Here is a 20,520-nt window from a genome sequence, read left to right on the forward strand (position 1 = left end):
AAAACAAGTCCATTCTTAGTGTGTTTTATATCACCGCGAATATGGGTAATAGGCATAAAAATCGCTTGGCAAACGGTGTCTAGAAACTGACGGTTGATTTAAGCACAAAAGTGTGTGTTTATTTTATTTTGTGAATAACTTGTATTGTTAACTAAAAATTGCCTTCTATGTAGATTTGAATGGAAACCAATATCTTCACTGACTACTACAATTGAGTTCTAGCCCATTCAATACGCGTAGCACGCGCTCTGTATCTCTTGCATGCCTGACGTCGTACACAGTTTGAAATTCAAACTAAGAATGGTCTATTCGAAAACTAAAGACGCCCACGTCGCATTTCTCGAATTCCTCTTTATTTTATAGTGGGATAAGATTATTATCGTAAGCTTCAAAATGACTTCGGTGTACTCAATAACTGGTGATATAAACCAAAATGTCAAAAAATGTTACATATTGTTATTTTATTAATAATACTATTCATAATATATGTCTTCCACAAGAGATCTAGTAATCACTCTTGATTCTAAATTCATATTTAATGAACATTATCATTACATTATCCACTCGAGTGATTGGTGTCATATATATACAAATTTACCATGTTATATAATTAATAAGACTCCTCAAAATATTAATATCGAAACACATAAACCTGCTTACTGTGGTTAAAGCCAATGAATCCAACTATATTTCACCGTTTACCCAATATGTTTAGGTTCTATAAATTTCGCATATTATGGCAAGCGATTGCTAAAAACATTTTTGAAATCTTGACATAACATGCAAGAAATCGCTCTAGTGAAGACATAATAGTGCAAATCACTTAAAATGATGGGATTTATTCACAGAATATGTTAACTATTCAAGGATACCCAGTCAATTCTATGGAATCGTTATAACGATAATACTTGGTCGATGATTCTAACCATTTATCTTAATTAGAAGTAAACTAATTGGAATCCACATCATTACAAACTAGCTGACGTGTACCCGGCGTTACTGGGGATAATCCTTAGGAGATTCCTTTTACGATTCCGTAGTACATTATTTTGATATATCTCACAGTAAGCTTTAGCAATGTAATTTTTTAAGACTTTTCTATACTCTCTATAAATATAATATGCATTTATTATGTGCCTTTCGGAAAAAAATCTCTAAATGAAGAATAAAAATCTCGAAGTGGAAACCTATCTAAATCCGTTGCGTAGTTTAGAAGAACTAAGCGCACAAACAGACAGACGCGGATAGTAACTTTATTTTATACTATTTAGAGATATGAAAACATAGTAGAGTCGGTTTCAAATGTGATCTTAAGCAGGGTACTCCCCTAACCGTGTAACATGTAACGTATCTGATACTGTATCAAGTGAGTACGTAGGCACGAGCCTACTGCGAGCCGCTCGCGGGTGGAGCGCAGTGTGCTCGCAGCGACCCGCCGACGGCGGTTTCACTGCGAGCACACTGCGAGCACAAAAGGCGGATCCGGGAGCTCGTAGCTGGATACGCGGTTACCGTGGACGAGCCGTACCCACTTGCAGATTGATACAGTATCAGTTACGTTACATGCTACACTCTTGGTGAGTACCCTGCTTTAGATCACTTAGACGTACCTCTTGAGTACTTTAAGGTACAATTCAATACAGTTAAAATTAGAATGCAATTGACTGATCTAATATTTTTAAATAAAATAAACCACGGTCATCCTGATACTACATTAGCAATATTGAAATAAATGTTGCTAATTCCTATTTTAAGACGCTATAGCATAGTTCACCTGAATACATTAAAAATAATATTGCTTATTTTAGCCCAAATATCTCGACTATTTGCTAAATAATATATACTAATAAATATATGAAAGTGGCCCTACTAAGTGGAAGTGAGCCAGGTGATGTCATCCCGCCCTAGTGGCAGGTTAACATCACTTCTCACTACACGAGGTTTACAGGTGGCTGCAGACACCTACCCTGCAACGCCGGTCAACAAGATCCGATTAGGGGATACATAGGTATGTGTGAACCCACTTCTGCGATTGATTAACGGTTACGTATGACATCATATTACGTAAGACTGCGACAGCAAAACAGTAAGAAAATTACAACTAGAAGTAATTTAAGCACTGAATTAATTTATTAAAATCTGTCGGTTTGTTTAGTCAAATCGTTAGAAGGAGATAACGGTGAGTTTTACCGACATTATAACTGTTTTAAGCCATGGCTTTAAGGCTTTTGGTTTTAAGCTGTCATTTAGGACTAAAGGGCCTTAAGGCGTTTGATCGAGGCTGACATTATAATTAATTTCGACGAATTCTTAACTACAATATCTTTTTTTCAGAGCGATACTCACGTATTTAAGTTATTTATATATAAGATTAATAAAAACAGTACGTAATAATTTTAATATTTTACGTAGAACGGTTTGAAAATTTTATAAAACGTTTTTCAACTATAAAATTAGTGGTAAGCACCAGATTTTATTTTTCTAGACTATGAATTAGTAACTTCCTGAGTTATTAGTTTTGGAACTCCTGAGATTTTTGTAATATGTTTATTAGAATTGACTAAAATAAACCCCACGGAAAGATCAATTTTCTAGACCTGCTAGGTCAAATTTGTAATAATTTTTTTAACACATTTCTAAGGCGAATCCGACCGTAGGTTTGTCCAGTACACCAGGGCGCGCGTCGCATATTTTTGTACACGGCTTCTTCACTTACGTCGTTATGATTCCGAATTTATTAATTCTAAAATACGGCCAACTTATCCACCATATTATTTCTTCGACAGGTAGATATTCATCAAATGTTTAATAAGAGTATTGATATTGAAACTCGAGCGAACTTGGCTTATAATAAAATCATGTAGCTACGCACATTTTTTACATAAATAATACTTAACGGTAAACCGTAAAATTTAAAATAAAAACTATCCACTTTCCACCAAGCAAAACTTGCAAAACTTCAGCAAAATTATAATTATAAGCTAATGATACTGCTTTTCGTGTAAAGCGTTACAACGCAGAATTGAATATCGCTTAAACAAGCAAGAGATTCTCCTCAAATAAAATAACCTTGTTTATAAGTCTTACGCAAGCAAGGGATAAACTTCCTAAATAGCTTAAGAAGCAATCACATCCTGCGTTTAGCCGAAGTCTCGGCTTACACTTCTCTAACACTGTCTTTAACTACTGAGTAAATTGAATTCTAACGAAAGGCTGAACTTAGTAACAATTCTCTACGCTCTTCTGAACAACGTTACTAAAACAGTTAGAACAGCCGTTGATAAAATGGAAACATTTTAATGAAATTGTACTCCTTATTGTTTTCAGCCGTTAAATTTGTTTAACTGATGCAACGGAATCACCTATTAACGTTTAATTGTCAGACCTCCTGTTAATTTAACGTCATAAACAGCTTTTTAAGCAACTCTCAGGTTTAAGTTCGTTACTTTGGTTGTATTTAATTCGTAGAACTACAATTATTTTTTTACACTAACCCCACAGAGGAGGCCTGCAGGAAAATAATTTCCCTCAGAGCATATGTCATATTGAAGTGAAACTTCTTTACGCGCGTCATGCAATTTCGAGGACCGGAGTAAAACCGACTCATGACCGAAACGAAAATGCGGGTACCCCCACCACCGATTAAAGTTCATTTGATCTAGTCAAAGTTTTGAAGTAACATATAAATGCTTCTTAGCTCATCCCGACAACTGGCGTTGGTGGTGTAATGGTCAGCATAGTTGCCTTCCAAGCAGTTGATCCGAGTTCGATTCTCGGCCATCGCACATTATTTTTTTGTTTTTAACGCCTTTTTCATTCAATATCTTATTTTTTAGTAGGTCAGAACATTTTTTAAAAGAAAATAATATTGCAAAATAATAAAAACACTTATCTCACTGTGATAAAACATTACTCCGCTAGAGCGCGCTTTGCGTTATTGTGTTGGATTAAAATTATTATCTAATCCGTATATTATGATAATTGTATTACATTTATTTAATTAATTTATTTATTTTGATAATATGTAATAATTTACAGAAAAAAAAATTAAAACTATCTCCCTCTGATAAAATATCCGTTCGCTAGAGCGCACTACGCGATCTTGTGTGGGATTCTATTTCTGTACATTGTACATTATTTTTAAAAATATATTATATTTTGGGTGTGATGTAGGTAACATTATAAAACATAACAAGCTCTCATATTTTCAGAACCTACATAATATAATCAATTTATGCGGCTTTGCTTACAGTTGGTGCTCAGCGTGGTTGGCTTTCAATCAGTTAAGCGAGGTTCGATTCTCGGCTGTGGCATTTTTGAAGTGAAACCTTGTTGAGGTGGGGGAGCCGCTCACGAACGTTCTCTCTCTTCTCTTCTTTCCTCTCTCTCAGACACCAGCGAACTGCGCCACGCCAAGCATCAGCTGAAACTAGAAGTTTCACTTCTGTCTTGCGTAGGCTTGACACACCCACTTTTTTTTTAAGATGCTGTGTGGAGGGTCATTTTAAGGAAAGGAAGGAGAAGACATTCTGGGAAGGTTAAGTGGGGAATGCTGGGGATAGAACGTCTAGACGTTAGGAGAAATATTGCAATGGTGTTAGTGGCGCACAAGCTGCTAAATGGGTACATTTGCAATCCAGATATTCTGGAACGAATTTCTTTTTATGTCCCTGATAATTTCATCAGAGCTAGACAGCAGAGATTATTTATTTTTCCAAGGGGCAGGACCAACCTACCAATGATCATGCCTTTGGGGAGAATAACTACTTTGTTAAATCACATTTCTTCTGTGATTGACATTTTCAATTTGAACCAAAAAGAATTTAAGACGGCAATAAGCATACTATTTAACAAATCTGGTTAATCAGATAGTATTGATGTACTTACCCATGCAAATAAATGTATGTACTTACTTATTATAAACTGTAATTTATAAACTGTTATTTGTGAAATCTAAATGGATTATACTGTTTTTCACAATAAATCAATAAAATAAAAATAAAAAAAATAATAAAAAAATAAAAATAAAAGTGTTTCCGACTGCGGCGCAAGGCGATGGGTCGACAAACAAAATCGGAGAACAGCTCAGCAACAGAATCAAACCAGCCTCTTCCGATCTGGCACGTCACGCAGCTGTTGGACAGGCGCATCTTGAACACGCCTCACCCAGTGAACCCCGGCACCCCTGCTAAATCACCAAACATAGTGAACGACTTGGGGTGACCTGCAGCATAATCCAATATATGGTTCCCGGGGTGGCAATACCCAAACCCGCCTCCCAAATTGTTTAATTCAAAGTGAATCAAATTTAATAATGGTCTGCCAGTATTTTGGTTATTATTATTGTGACAGCTTATTCGGCGTTTGAGGGAATTATCAAACTGTATCGTAAACAATTAAAAAAACTGATTAAAAATTATTTTTATTCTTATAAACGTTTTTGTACCCGTACAATATTTTTTACATGATTTTCGACTACCAGACTATGCACGTGCATGTATAATAAATAAATATTCATAATATATAAAGGTATATAGATAATATAAGGATATAAACGCCTTGTAAAAATAATTAAAATAAAATATTAGTTCAAAGAGTCATAATGCGTTAGTAATCATAAATATATAAAGGTAAAATTAAGATTAAGATTAATATTTTTGGTTTCGTGGCTCTACTTGCCAATTTTATACTTTTGAATGCAGCTATAACTTTATGGTTATATTTTATATATTATATTTTTGTTTATTGCAGAAACAAACAGTACATAATTACATAGATGACAATAGTGACAAAATTATAAAAGTTAGTACAATAATTGGTACCAATGACATGTCGCTGACATATATGCATATGAGGTAGGGGGAGGTCCTACAGTACCGGCCGGCCTCCAGTACCAGCCAGTTACAATTTCCGAGATTCTACAACAAATGGCGCTGAGACAGTTCATGCAATACACGCAGTATGGTATCACATGAAGATGCCCCGCTCGGTGGCGACAAGTTTCAACTAGCTTCGTGTCATTGTTAAGATATCTGTTGGGAGGAGCGGACGTTCGCCGCACGGTTAAAGTTCGGTGTGTTATTTCTATAGTTTTGAGGACGACTTCTAAAGAAGTCAAACTTGGTATGTATTGAGTGTTTATATAGCTATTATAAAATACATTTAAAATAAATCTTTATTCGCACAGTGTCACGCTATGTCGAAATAATATTTTACTCCGTTCCCTGCAGTACCGGCCACAAAATTATCCTCCAGTACTGGCCACTATTTAAATTAAAGTTTGTGTGATTAATTTTGCTTTTAGGTACACAAAGATGCCAGACCAGGAAGATATTAGTCAGACGAAGAAGAAAAAGGGGACCTGGGATCCTAACAATTTGCGAAAAGCCGTGGAAAAGGTGCTGAGTAAGGAAATGAGTGCGTGTCAGGCAGCAAATCGCTATCAGGTACCAAGAACAACATTGAATGATAAAATAAGTGTTATTAAAAAAAATAATGAGGTCATTATGAAGCCAGCTATGGGTCTGTTTGCTTTCAGGAAAAGATGTTGCCAAAAATAGTACAGAAAACAAAAAAAAGTGTCAACAGTCTCCCAATCCACCAACTCAAGAAGATACAGTCTGCCCATTGTGTCTAGAGTCTCATGACGAAGACTGGATTCAATGCGGAAATTGTAAGATCTGGATACACGAGGCCTGCGCCAACGTTTCAGAGACATCAGCTATATATATTTGCGATTATTGTCTTGGATAAATTTAATGTTTCATTTTTTTGCTATTATTTTTTATGTTTAGCGATTATTACCTTGGATAAATATTGAATTTTTAGCTGGCCGGTACTGGAGTCCAATTTTTTAAATGTCGTTTTTTCACGTTCTTACAATTTTATTAATAAATTTGACTGTTTCTAAATATATCGATATTTTATTATTTCTATTTATAGTAAAAGAGTTCCTTTACATATTTCACTAGGTATTTTGCACATAAGCGGAAGGATTTTTATTTCATTACAAATAATCCTTAAGGTGACGGTACTAGAGGACCTCCCCCTATATTATACATTTTACGGTTAAGTTACATTTTTAAGTTAAGTTAAATTAGTGTGCTGGGGAAGGAGAGAGGTGTGTGTGAGTGTTTGTGTGTGTGTATACGTGTGCATGTGTGTCTGTGTGTGGTTGTATGTGTTATGTGAGCGAATTCAGTGTGCTAAAAAAGTTTTTCTTAAATAGAGGGAGAGAATCAAAAAATATATCGTTATTTGTGCTTGTTTGAATTGAGTTGAATGTTTGAAGGATGCTAGAAATAGGGGAATTGGCTGCAGCGTTTTTATTATTACTAGTTGTGTAAAAAAGGTTGGTGTGTCGAGTTCTTTTAGATGGGGTGTTAAAATTTATTTGGGATAGAAGTTCTGAGCAGTCTATTTCGTTGTGTATTATTTTATGGAGAAATGTCATGTCAGCTACCGTTCGCCTGGATTTCAGGAATTGGAGAGTGCAGATATAATTATTGTTGTATTTATAACCTAGGTACTTAATGAATTTATTTTGTATGCGCTCTATATTATTGACATAGTAAGTGATATATTATATTATTATCCATAATATTACTGTGTTTGAACCGTTATATGTTTTCAAATTTTTTGTATGAAACTTTTTCAATTTGGGTATGTCGCGCTTCTTCAGACATTTTAAAATTTATTTATGTAACTCTTCACAAAACCGCCCCTCTCTGTACAAAAAACTGAAAGAATCCTGAAAATTGAAAAAATAAATTTCGCCTACAACAACATCAATAATGTCATATTTTATAATCTTACCACTCTTCTCACTGAAAAGACACGGACTGCCAGATATGTACATAAAATGCATTTTTTTAAATTTCAACATCTTGGATACGATATAATCCTTTCACTTTTAACACATTCACCGTAGGTATATATTTGTCTTTCTTACTTCAAAGTATCTACTACATATACACCAGATATATTATTTAATTACTGATAAATTACTGCGTTAATGTGCAATGTACACATTGATGTATTATATTTAGATGAGACATAAAGGGAAAAAATATTTCCGCTTTTTTACCTCCAACTCTCCCAACGCCCTAACTAAAGCTTCCGAATTCGGTCTACGCGCACCGCTTATCGTGGATTCTAATAGTGGAACAAGTTTCTATATAAAGATATTAGTACACAGTAGCGCCTCTGTAGCTCTATAAATGAACAATGCTATTTTAACCATAAGCAAACGTTTTCAAATGAAGAATAGTATTGAGATGTACAAACGAAGTGTAAAACCAATTTTTATGAAAATTATATATTTCTTCTTTTAAAACTTAAAAAAAGAGGTAGAAAAGACTGCTCAAAAGATACGAGTTATTCTAGGAAAAGTGAGCATATTTTGCATAACGTATCCAGCCCATAAGCTGGGATCGCAATAAAACTTCGTGCATTTTTTTGCATACGTGGTATGAATAATACAGGAGAACTAAAGCTCAACTCCAGGCAACTCGTCGTTCAGAGTCGAAAATATGCTAATATATAAGAGAGATGTTCTAGTACTGTGCTTAATATTCGTGTTCCGACTTTCAGCTATGATCCCACGTATAAAACCAGTAATCAAGGAAGGTTTTTAAAACTTACAAATGTAAAGAAAACGTGCTTTAACATTTGTAGTATTCATAAATCGTAAGTCCGTTAAAAAGATATCTATTCCATTCACGCTTTTACTACATATATATTAATCTACTAGTGGGCCAGGGCAGCCGTTGTCCTGCCACAGACCGCCTTCTATGTAGACCAAATTTTATGTAGACTTTTTTTTTATGTAGACCACCTTTTATCTGTTGTCGCTGTTGACGGATATTTTAAGCTTTTGACATACATAGAATATGTACATACGCAAGTCACATCCATCTTAGATATTGTGAACGTTTCATTTGATATCGATCATTTCAGCAGATTGTGATTATTGTTCAGTACGATAGAAAATAAGTAAAAATGGGACCGGTACCGTTTTATACTCTTAAAAGTGCCTTGAAGTATATGTCTTTCACAGTATGACAGATTGCCGTACGAAAACGATCCATAGAAAACACTTCACCAACCAAACATATTCACAAAATTTTATTGAAATCGGTTTCGAAGATTGGCCTTACGAACACAGTGATATGTATTAAGATAAGTAACATGGGCGGTTACATTACGAAATTACACATGCGCATTTTTACAATTCGGATGGAATTACACACGGAATATTACACATGGAGAGAATTACACAAGTCCAAAAAACTATTCTAACTTAACTTTTTAATTCAAACATCAATTTATTTAGCTCACTTAAACACACAAAAATTTGACATTTTTGAAATTTTTTGAAATGTGTAATTTTAGTAGATATAATTTAATTTTAAAAATTAGACTATGTGAAACCGCACAAGAGTCCCAACTTCTCCCAACCGTTTGCAGCCAGTGAGATTATGGCATCCCCAATTGGGGTTTGTTGTGGTACTGAAAGTAGTGGGGAGAGGAAAGAGATAGGGAAGAAGGTAGTGAGGAGAGGAAGGAAATGGGGGAAAAGAAGGTGGGGAAGAAGAATGTGGGGAAGAAGAAGGTGGGGAAGTACCCGGATGTTCAGATCTGGTCACCAAACACGGCCAAAGTCATTTCAAGCAACGTTTCAATTCTGAATGGTGGTCTTACACCAGGGCGGTACTGAGAGCATATTTCACTCTGAAAAGAGCCGCAAAAATACTATATGAGTATTTCTCAAAAAAAGTGTACATTTTGGAAAAATAAAGTGTGCCTAGAAACAGTTCAAAAATTACACATGTTTTTAATTAATCATACAAAAAAAATATGCACCATTTTGTAGAATAAATATTACACTTTAACATATCGAAGAATAAACATTACAATCGTATTAATTCGCAAATATTTTAATTTTTTTAAAAATATCGATTTTTACCTTCCATACAAAATAAAATTGCCACCCTACCCACCTCATTTGTTTATACTTCATAAAATGCGATAATAACGTTATAATTTGTGATTTTTTGTAAGTTTTAGGGTCTTAATTAAATGTAGTTTCTGTACAAAGAAATTTTCTATGGGGTTTCATAATAAATTAATAATTTATGCACAAAAAACAAAATGAGACATAGTCATTTACTTTTTAGTAACTACTCTTTAGTTACGTTTTATTAGTACTTCCACCGTAATTTTTGAACCCATTTGTAAAATTTAACATGGGCAACACTAGCCTCTTTCTGATTAGTTGTTGGTCTGACTTCTCCGCCATAACATTAATTGTTAAAATCAGTAACAACGTGTTTCTTTAGTGGGACCACTATTTCGTAACAGGAAATATTATAGCCTTTTTTCACAAAACGGTAAGTCTTTTTCTACTCATCTTTTTGTAATATGTGCGGAACGAACATTGCTAAGCTTACATATTAACACTTTTAAATTTTATCAAACCATTGACTTTTTATAACATAAATTCTTATTACAATTTCGTAACGTTTGTTATGAATTTCGTAACGTAACGAAAAAGTTCAATGTAAAGCTGAGTGTACACAGTTACAACGTGATTAAGAAAACGTAAGTATATTGTTAGTGTGTCTAGCATTTTTATGAAAGTCTTATCTAAGTTTGGTAATAATGTAATATATTATGCACAATGCACAAATATACATATGTATTTAGATATAATAGGAAAAAAATAAAATTTATTATACCATAGAGCAGATCTGTTGATGGCGCTGGAAAGTAGGTAGGTTGTAATACATAGGATGCGCTGGAAATTCCTGATGGTCAATGGCAGAGCAGGTTTCGTCGGACTTGTATGTTTTATCATCGCGATTATATGGCATTATACATAATGACAAGTACTTGAAGATCAAGCTGAGCCGTCCAATACTGGTTTTATTTTAAATAAGCTTTAGGCACTCATACACACTATCCGTTCTACAGGCGCTCTATACAATATTTATAAGTGCCTTAAGTTTTTTATAAAAGCTTATTTAAATATAAATTTATTTTTATTTACTCTGATAAAACCATAACTACAGCATAACTTTTTTTTAGGAATGCCCCCAAAAACGAATGCCGAAAGGCAAAAAGCTTACAGAGAAAGACTGAAAAAGGAAAAGCCAAATAAATATGAGGAAATCCGAATTAAGCATTTAACAAAAGTTAAAGAAAATATCAAAAAGAAAAAAGAAATTCTTACAGAAGAAGAAAAAGAAGAGCTACGAGCAAAGTGGAGACAAGCCAATGATAAAAGAGCTGAAAGAAAGAAAATGGCTAATCCTATGACACAAGACAATAATACATTTGAAGATAGAAAAAATGATAAAAAAATCCTAAAGGAAAGACTACAAAAGCTGACTGAAGAAAATACTCGATTAAAAAGTCGAAATAAGAATTTAAGACAGTGCTGTAATCGGATGAAAAGGCAAGTGAACATTCTGAAAATATTATTGCATAAACAAACTAAAACTAATAATGATGCTATTTCCATTGAAACTACTGAAACTCCACGGTGTGACGATACACCATTAACGAAATCAAATAGTTTTTTAGAAGAAACTTTACCAAATGTGTCCACGCCAGAAAAAGATAAGGTGAAAAGAAAGCTAATTTTGCTAAATACAATTACAGATTCTTTAAAGACAGAGTTCAATAAAGCAGATCCCAGAGAAAAGAAAGTACTAAAAAAAGTAGCTACAAACCAAATAGTAAATAAACACAAATTAAAAACAGCTATTTCTAATGTTCTTGGGCTGAAAGGAAGAATTAGAATGACGAAATCAAGTAACCAAATTAAAAAGAAATACCAGAAAGAAATCAAAGATTTCTTTGAAAGAGAAGATGTAAGTAGATCTAGCGCGGGAAAAAACGAGTGCATAACGAGAAACAAAGAAAAAGTACAAAAGCGATATTTAATTGAACCAATATACAAGCTCTACAGAAAATACAGGACAGAAGGTGGTAAAGCATCTATACAAACTTTTTATCGGTTCCGACCGTTCTCCGTTGTGAAACCAAGACTTCAAGATAGGAATACTTGTGCTTGCATAAAGCATTGCAATTTATCTTTCAAAGCAAAATCGTTGAAGAAGCTAGGTTTGCTTCAAACATCTGACATTGATGAACTTATGAAAAATGTCACTTGCAGCAAATGTTTCAAATGCATGTACTCCGAGTGTTCTGAATGCAAAGATAAGAAACCAGATATTGATTTGACCATAAATGAAGATAGTCCCGTGCAGTGGCTTCAATGGAAAATGGGAATACATATCTATACTAAAATTGGAATAAAGAAATCTGAAGAAAAGCAGACAAAGAAGTATTCAAAACAAGTAGTGAAAGGAACTGTGATTACATTAGTTAAAGAATTTCAAGATGATGTACAAAAATTTAAAACTCATTACTTCAATGTTTTGCATCAGTACCTAGCATGGAAAAAGTGTATTGAAAACCTTGATGAAGACGAAGCTGCATTGATTTGTGATTTTTCAGAAAACTTTTCATGCAAGCAGTCGGAAGAAATTCAGGCTGTACACTTCGGAGGATCCAGGAATCAGGTCACATTGCACACTTGCGTACTTTACAGAAAAAATGTGAATCCCAAATCCATATGCTCCATATCCCCAAATAATGAACATGGTCCTGGAGCAATCTGGGCTCATTTGGATCCAATAATGAAACTATGCAAATACTTTAACATTAAAAAGATTCATATCTTTTCTGATAGTCCTGCAACTCAGTACCGCCAAAAACATAATTTCTTTTTGTTCCAAAAAAATATAAAAGATTACGGATTTAAATATGCAACTTGGAATTTCTTTGAAGCCTCTCATGGAAAAGGCCCAGCTGATGGGGTTGGTGGAGCATTGAAACGACAACTTGACAATCATATTTCACACGGCAATGATATAACCAACGCAAAGAAGCATATGACTATTTAATGGTTAATAGCAAAGTAAAAATGTTTTATATAAATGAAAACGACATTCAAAAGATGACCAAAATGATACCTGAAAACATTGTTCCTATAAAAGGTACAATGAAGCTGCATCAAATTTCAACGGATGGCAACACGTCAATTAAATATAAATTGCTGAGCTGCTTTGATTGCAATAAAAATATCTGTTGCAATTGTTACTACACAAAAGAACACGAACTTCTATCCAACACCCTATCAGAACCAAAAGCACAATGTAGTTACATACGTCAAGCCTTGAAAAAACAATACCCACCAGCTAAAAGATTCAAAAGAACAAATAGTTCTACTACGACCGAAAGTGATATCAGTTTAATTTTACGTAGTGATTCAAATCTAATAGATATGGAATTTGAGAATGAAGGTCATTTAAAGATAACAGATGACGGAGAGAGTTTTAAAAACATAGGAGTGAAAGTTGATTTGAGATTAGATATTAAAGAGAAAACGCATTTTAGGATCAAAGACAAGGAAACGCAGGTAAAAATCTAATAATACCCCTTAGAATTCTGAAATTTCGAATAGTATCAATGGGATTATTAATAAAATACACTTCAATGATTATTTTTTTAATTTTTAGGACTCATCAAATAAGGAAAAAGGCAAGAAACGAAAACCCACAGAAAAAGAAAAAGCAACAATGTCATCTTCATCAAAACTTATATCTGCAAACCGTACTTTCTATGATACTGAAATAAAATGCCTCAAAGAAGAAGGATTAATAACTGAAGACGAAACATATTCTACACAACACGATGAAGAAAAAATAAAAAATAAAGGAAAAGGAAAAGGAAAAACAACAGTAAAACACCAACAAGTTATAGAAGAACAAAAATATCCCATTGATATAATACAAACAGATGACACAGAAAAACAAAGTAAAGAAATAAAAAGTCATATGATAGAAGGGTTAACCACTGATTTAAATTCAATGCCAATAATTTTTTTCGACGATTTAGTAACTGACGAAGTTATAATTACAGTTGATAAATATTTGTCGGATGCAATAACATTTAATGAAGCAGAATTTAATTTCAATAATTTTGATGACAACATCGGAGATGTTATAATAGGAAATAATAATGCCATAGAAAATATCACTGATGTTGAAAATATGAATAATGAAAATGAAATTGAAGATTCTCACAAAATCAAAGATAAACCATGTGGAGTGACTATTCTTAAAAACGAAAAACTGGAAAATATCCATACAAAAAAGAAAGTGGTTCGTAAGGGCCTTATCTCTAAATCTCTATCACTAAATGACTATATTCATGCGCCAAAGCGGAGTGATAAACCAAAGACTGAAAAACTGACTGTGAAACCAAATGTGTCTTGGAAAGATTTCAATTATTATAAAGATGAGGAAGAAATTTATAAAACGCTAATGGATAGTGATTCAAACTAAATAATTGTATGTTATTAAATTTTTAATAGTTTAAACAGTGCCTGTTCTTTAACTTCTTAAGATTTGTTGAATATCGTGTTAGGTACTTAAATTTGGGAGCTGATAATTTGATTAAAAAAAAAATATTTGTACTCCCTTGTTTTTTTTAAGCCCCTTACAACGGGTATAACAAAATACAAGTATTTGGGTCGTGAGTTTATGTATGTTTGTAGTATGTACAATAAATAAAAAAGTAAAGGATAATTACTTACATTTAAAAAAGACGACAACAAATTAAATTTAATAAATAATAAAAAAAGTAAAATAAAATTTGCCATTGTGTAAACAAGCCTTATGTTTACTATTTAGTTACGTCTTATGACTATTTCGTAACACTATTTCGTAACTACATTTTCGTTACGTACATTTATTTTGAGAAATACTCATATATATTATTTTAAATGAGTATATTGTGAAATAACATTCACAAAATCAAATTTTATTAGATTAATCTAATAAAATTTTAATTTGAACCCGTGACCTCCGGCTTCCTAGTCGAGAGCCTTACCCCTCGACCACGGAGGCCGTCACAAATAAATTATGGTTTATTTCAGCTGAACAAAGCGGCGGCTGCAATGCTCTACCTGCCATATAAAATAATACATTTGAATATAACTAAAGACAGGATTAGCATATGCATATAAATTGTAACACATTTATAGCACTTGTATAACGGTGGCTTGAGGGAAATTCTCAATTTAAGTAGGTGTAAATCTGTCCATATGGAATCACGACTGTGTAATTTCGTACTGACACCAAAAACCATTATTCAACGTTTCGAATAGATAATTCATTGAGTACAACACTGTTGGAGAGGTATAATTTGTGAATGTTGAATGAACAGCGTCACTTGCTGCCTACCTCATTTTTTTATCTCTTCTTTTTCATATTCTATTCTATCTACGTCACAAAAATCGCCATTTTGTGACAGCATAGATCAATCGATTTCGGCAAGCGTCTCTTTGTTTCAACAACTTTGTTTTATTTTTTCGAAAAGGCAAGCAAATAAAATATTGGCTTAGTATTTGATATGAAATTAATAACATACTAGAATGTCAATATTGTTCGTCAGTCTATTCAAATAAAATAGCGATTCACTGTTCAAATCAAAGGTCTGCAAACATATAAAAATCGAATAGATAAAACCGTTTTACAGAGTACCTACCCATCTTCACGTTTCAAATAAATAGTTTTATTTAAATTTTAATTATTGAATTCAAATGCACTGTCTGTACTGAGTTAAGCACATAACTGAACACGTTTGAAAAAATAAGTTAAGGCGATGCACTACGTCGTGTAATATTTTAAATTGAGCCGCTATCAATAACAACCCTTACGTAGATGGCGATAAGGTTTAAATTCCCGCTTAACACCATCCGCCTGTTTTGATTTATGTTAGAAAAAAACATGGCCAAAAAGTGCCTTTTATTTTATTCTGTGGATGTTCAGGCATAAATATTTTTTTCGATCATTTTATAAATAACTTAATTTGCCACATTATACGATTAAATCATAATCGAAAATGGGTTCGTAAGTAGGTGATTTTGAACACTAAAGCAGTTTTCATAGGCCTTATACATTATTTTTTATGGGCTTATAAAGAGACTTATCTAAAAAATTCTCGATTATTTCAAAGGCCAAGATGTATTCTACTCGCAGTATTTAATTAAAGCATCTGCAACATTTCTAGGCGACCAAATTTTCAAACCAAAAATACATGATTTTGCATTACTACGTATGGCATCGCCTTAAAACAGAATTTGTTAGCAATAATTTAATTAATATCTTCCTTGAGCTTTCAACAGTCTTCTAATGACATTATTTTCAAGAAGAGTTTAATGTCATCAGCGAAAAAAAATGGATTTTTTAATTTTTCTAATGTTGTTCATAAAAAGTAAAAATAATAAGGGTCCTAAATTTGATCCTTGTGACACACCAGAGTTTTTAGAAGTAAACGCTAAAGTTAAGCTCATTATGGGCCACGAATTGTTATATTTCGTTGAAATTGTTACCAAAGAGTTTCAATAATATATATATGGATAATTATTTACAATAACTTAGCAGGTGCGAAAGAATCCTATAGGACGGTAGTTGGTTGCTTGACACTTGTCACCATCTTTGTGTAAAAAGGTGACTTTCGACAGCTACCATAGTTTGGGTAAAAATCTGTTTTTAATCATAAGATTAGATTATGTATAAGTGGCTCAGATAATATTTCAGAACATCACAAAGGGTGGAACAAATAATTATAAGCTATAATTAGTCTACTGAAATATTGATACAATTGAAAATATCTCCCGAGTACTTTACTATTTTCAATTTGTATTAATATTTCAGGAGACTAATTATTGCTTATAATTATTTGTTATCCTTTATGCTATGCATAAAACCTTGTCTTATAAACATTAGTTTAGAATCAAAAAAATAACAAAGGGTGGAGTTAAATCAGGACCAAACGATGTTTTGGTTCAATTTTTGTACTGCTTAACTGAAATTCAGTGTTTCGATGTTTTTAATAGATATTCAAACCAATTGTTGATCCAAACTGTCTTGGCACAAGAGATTCAAAATAAACTTTTTCTGATTATAGACAGATTGAAAATACTTTGCGAAAGCTTCGGTATGTTGACTCTTTTGTGTGTGCAAGCGTTTAGGTTAACGCGATTTAAAAAAAAACTCTGTTGCATTTCTGACTAACTTTGAATTGTGAATACGAATGTTCAGGTCAATAAATTTTCTTGTCTCGATTTTAGGATTGCACAACGTCTTTCGGTTAGCTACGTCATTTCTTAAGTGGATAGTATTGATTTAGTTTATAGATATGTAGGTACTCAAATTCCTTTCATTGTCAAAAGTAAAAGTGGGTGTCATTTTATGGTTATTCGACATTTAATAAACCTTGCGGAATTGCATAAGATTCTGGGAAAGAACATTAATCGAACAATAAATGCACACGTACATAATGCTGTGAAATGCACTTAGCTTTATCACTGTACTAGCTGAATTCCCCGGCGTTACCCGAGCTTTACGCGGAGTTTTTCTAAATCAGATATGGAGAGTGATGTTCCTCTTATTTTGAAGGTCAAGAGTTTCAACATTTCATCAATCTCGGAATAAAACTGAAGATTTGTATAAAACCAAAGCCACACCGGGACACATTTACATATCGTATATGTATATAAGATATGTGTAGATAGTATATAGTTACAGTACTAGTTATATATAGTTATAGTACAAGTCCCCGGCGTTGTCCGGGTTTTATGTAATAGTTTTTTTCTAAAACAGATGTAGACAGTCATTTACCTCTTATTTTTAAGTCAATTGCGCAAACTTAAAAAAAAATGGAAAAACGCTGTTTTACGGGGTGGGAGTGTTTTTTTCTAAATCTAATGTAGATAGTGACCTTTCTCTCGTTTTGAAGTGTACAAATTTCCATCAACCTTTGAATAAAACTGTAGATTTGTATACAAATCAAATCCGCCCAACAGACAATCTCTTTCATATATTACATAAGCTAGTATCATTATAATCTGAACCATACAATAAATACCAAGAAGTAATATAATATTTGACTCAATAAGCTAAATAGATTTGATTCCGTAATCAGAGAACATGAGATATCCAGACAAGAACCTTGTCCATTCAATGCAAGGAGATTCCTGCTGAGAGAGAAGTCTTATAATAGAACAATGGGATGATCGGCTTTTCTGTAAAACAGACGTATTCTTGTCAAATCGCTTCCCTTTTTCTGATTCTTATTCTTCCTCGCATCTTTGTTAGTCGAATTCCATTTGCTGATGTCACTCCAATAAGGGGAATTATAACGTGTAAGATTATAAATGAGAATAAATATGTAAAATGTAATAAGCAGTAGAAGTTTTCAATACACTTCCTATGGAAAGGATAGATATACCTTTCACCCCGGTCCTACCTGAATGGCGGAAAAAGCATCCCTGACCGATAGTTTTACATAAATATTTTATGTCCATCTCTTAATACGGGTCCCAACTAGATGTATTTAAAAATGTAAACTAAAGACGAATTGTTTCACGTGAAAAAAAATGTGAACAATTTATCAAATTTCAAAGTTGATTTTTATGTTCTGTGGAAGTTCTATTATTGGCCAGGGGCTTCACAAAACTAAAATAATAACAGAACTTGAAAATCATCTTTGAAATTTCATGAATTGTTCAAATTCTGTGAAACAACCCGTCATAAGTATTCCTTATCTTTAAATTCTTCTCTTTTGTGTGGAAGAATATGTTATCAAAAGGAAAATATATTTAAATCCATAAAATGGGTAGTAAATACTTCGCCCCGGAGATGCTTTTTGTAATGATTTGTGCAAAAAAAAATTGTAATGTAATAAAATCCCCACATTTTTTACAAATAAAATGTCACTAAATGGCCCAACACTGACTTTAACTTCAGTTGTTGGTTTTAATTTCATACAGTTATTTTATAGTTAGGGGTGTGGTGAGTACTATGTAAAAGATGTAATTAAAACATTTGTATTATTTTCATAGATATTTAAAACAATTAAACTAAGCTGTTTAAAACAAAATCCATTATCTCGAATGGGACCATTGTTTTCGCCCGCATGAAGTGTGTTAATTACAGAATACCTAATTGTAGAATTTTAACTTTTGAGTAATGGAATGGGAATTTATATTATGAAACATTTATTATTCGATTATTTTGATGTGCAATTGATAATTAAAAACAAAATCTACGTTCAATTTCAGGTACTTGGGGAGGTCTATATAAAAAAAAAACTTCATCTGAAAACCCTGATGTGTTCCTTTTTTCTAGTGAGGGGGCATAAACGAGCAATCGGCTGAATTAATTTTAAATAGTAAGTAACACGTAGGCCCTTTAAAACCAAAAAAAATAATTTATATAAGGTTCATTATTTGATATTACAAACAGCAATTTAAATAAAATTAAAATTAAAAAACTAACACCGGAAAAAATATTTTTTCAAAAAGTTTCATTATATATTTAGAGCGGGCTCTCGGAGTTGGTAGCATGCGAAAGTTAAGCCAGTTCTGCCTTACCAAACACGATACAACTGCTAATGCAAAAACAGTTAATAACCCTAACAATAAGTTAATATTTTTAATCTTACACTATTTTAACTTCACAAGAGCCAAAAGATTCCATACATTTTGTATCCGTTGAGCGCATCCATAACATTAATCTGACAAAAATACATTTTGTTCTCGGGTTTTTTACAATCGGCACACTACACATCAAAGGAGCTCGGCGTTCCAAAGGTTAAACGTTGGACCAACTCAAATCTATGTCTTGGAATAATACATTGTTGGCTTTGTGTTTTAATGGTACAATCTATTTTTTGAAGCAGCATAATCTCTCAAACAGTAAGCTCCTAAAATTTTCAGCACACAATGTACTAACACTTTTTTCGTGGAACTTTAATATCCATTCAACCGTCAACAAACAAGATTAGACGATATATTATTCAATTGTTCAGTGAGAAAAAAATAATTCGTTACAAGAGGTGTAAGGAAAACTCCAAAAAAATTAAATGGTGTTTAATCATGGAATTCTTCTTATGAAAAACAAATTAAAATCCATACTATTTTTACAATATAATTTTATAGCTTGATAAAAAGATATAACAGAAACAAGAAAATAGAAACAAGATGTTACTATTCATATATAAGTCTTTTAATGTTTGGTTAAGATTTTCCCACAACCAAAGTGTAAACTTGAGACAGACGTTACATTTAATCTTCCAATAAGCGATATTCAGAAGGGGTTAAGTGGTGCAACAAGGTCTGTGCAGACCATATATATATATAAATATATAATTTCGTCTTACGTACATGGCCAGATGTGAAAAAGGTGTGAATTTAAGTGCGCATATGTTTAGTAAGATGTGTGGATATGTGTATGTGCATCTGTGAGTTTATTCGTAATAAAATTAAAAAATGAACGGAATCGAGTTTTGCATTGCTTTTTTTTACTTTCACTTTTGGACGATGCGCATGATGGACGGTTTGCCAGCTATCTGAAAATAGCTTCTAAACTGACCGCCAAA

At 32.9% G+C, this 20,520-nt stretch overlaps 1 protein-coding gene and 1 pseudogene across 2 annotated transcripts in view; one reads left to right on the top strand and one right to left on the bottom strand.

The window, feature by feature from the left end:
* LOC149420215 (protein kinase C, brain isozyme-like) overlaps positions 1-20,520 on the bottom strand; it is a 610,992-nt gene that overhangs the window by 248,302 nt on the left and 342,170 nt on the right. The gene's annotated exons all lie outside the window — the stretch shown is intronic.
* LOC149420216 (uncharacterized) overlaps positions 10,126-20,520 on the top strand; it is a 36,368-nt pseudogene continuing 25,973 nt past the window's right edge.

The sequence above is a fragment of the Hesperophylax consimilis genome, chromosome 10 (genome assembly GCF_061612785.1).
Source record: "Hesperophylax consimilis isolate HC1 chromosome 10, BYU_Hcon_1.0, whole genome shotgun sequence".
NCBI classification, from domain to species: Eukaryota; Metazoa; Arthropoda; class Insecta; order Trichoptera; family Limnephilidae; genus Hesperophylax; species Hesperophylax consimilis.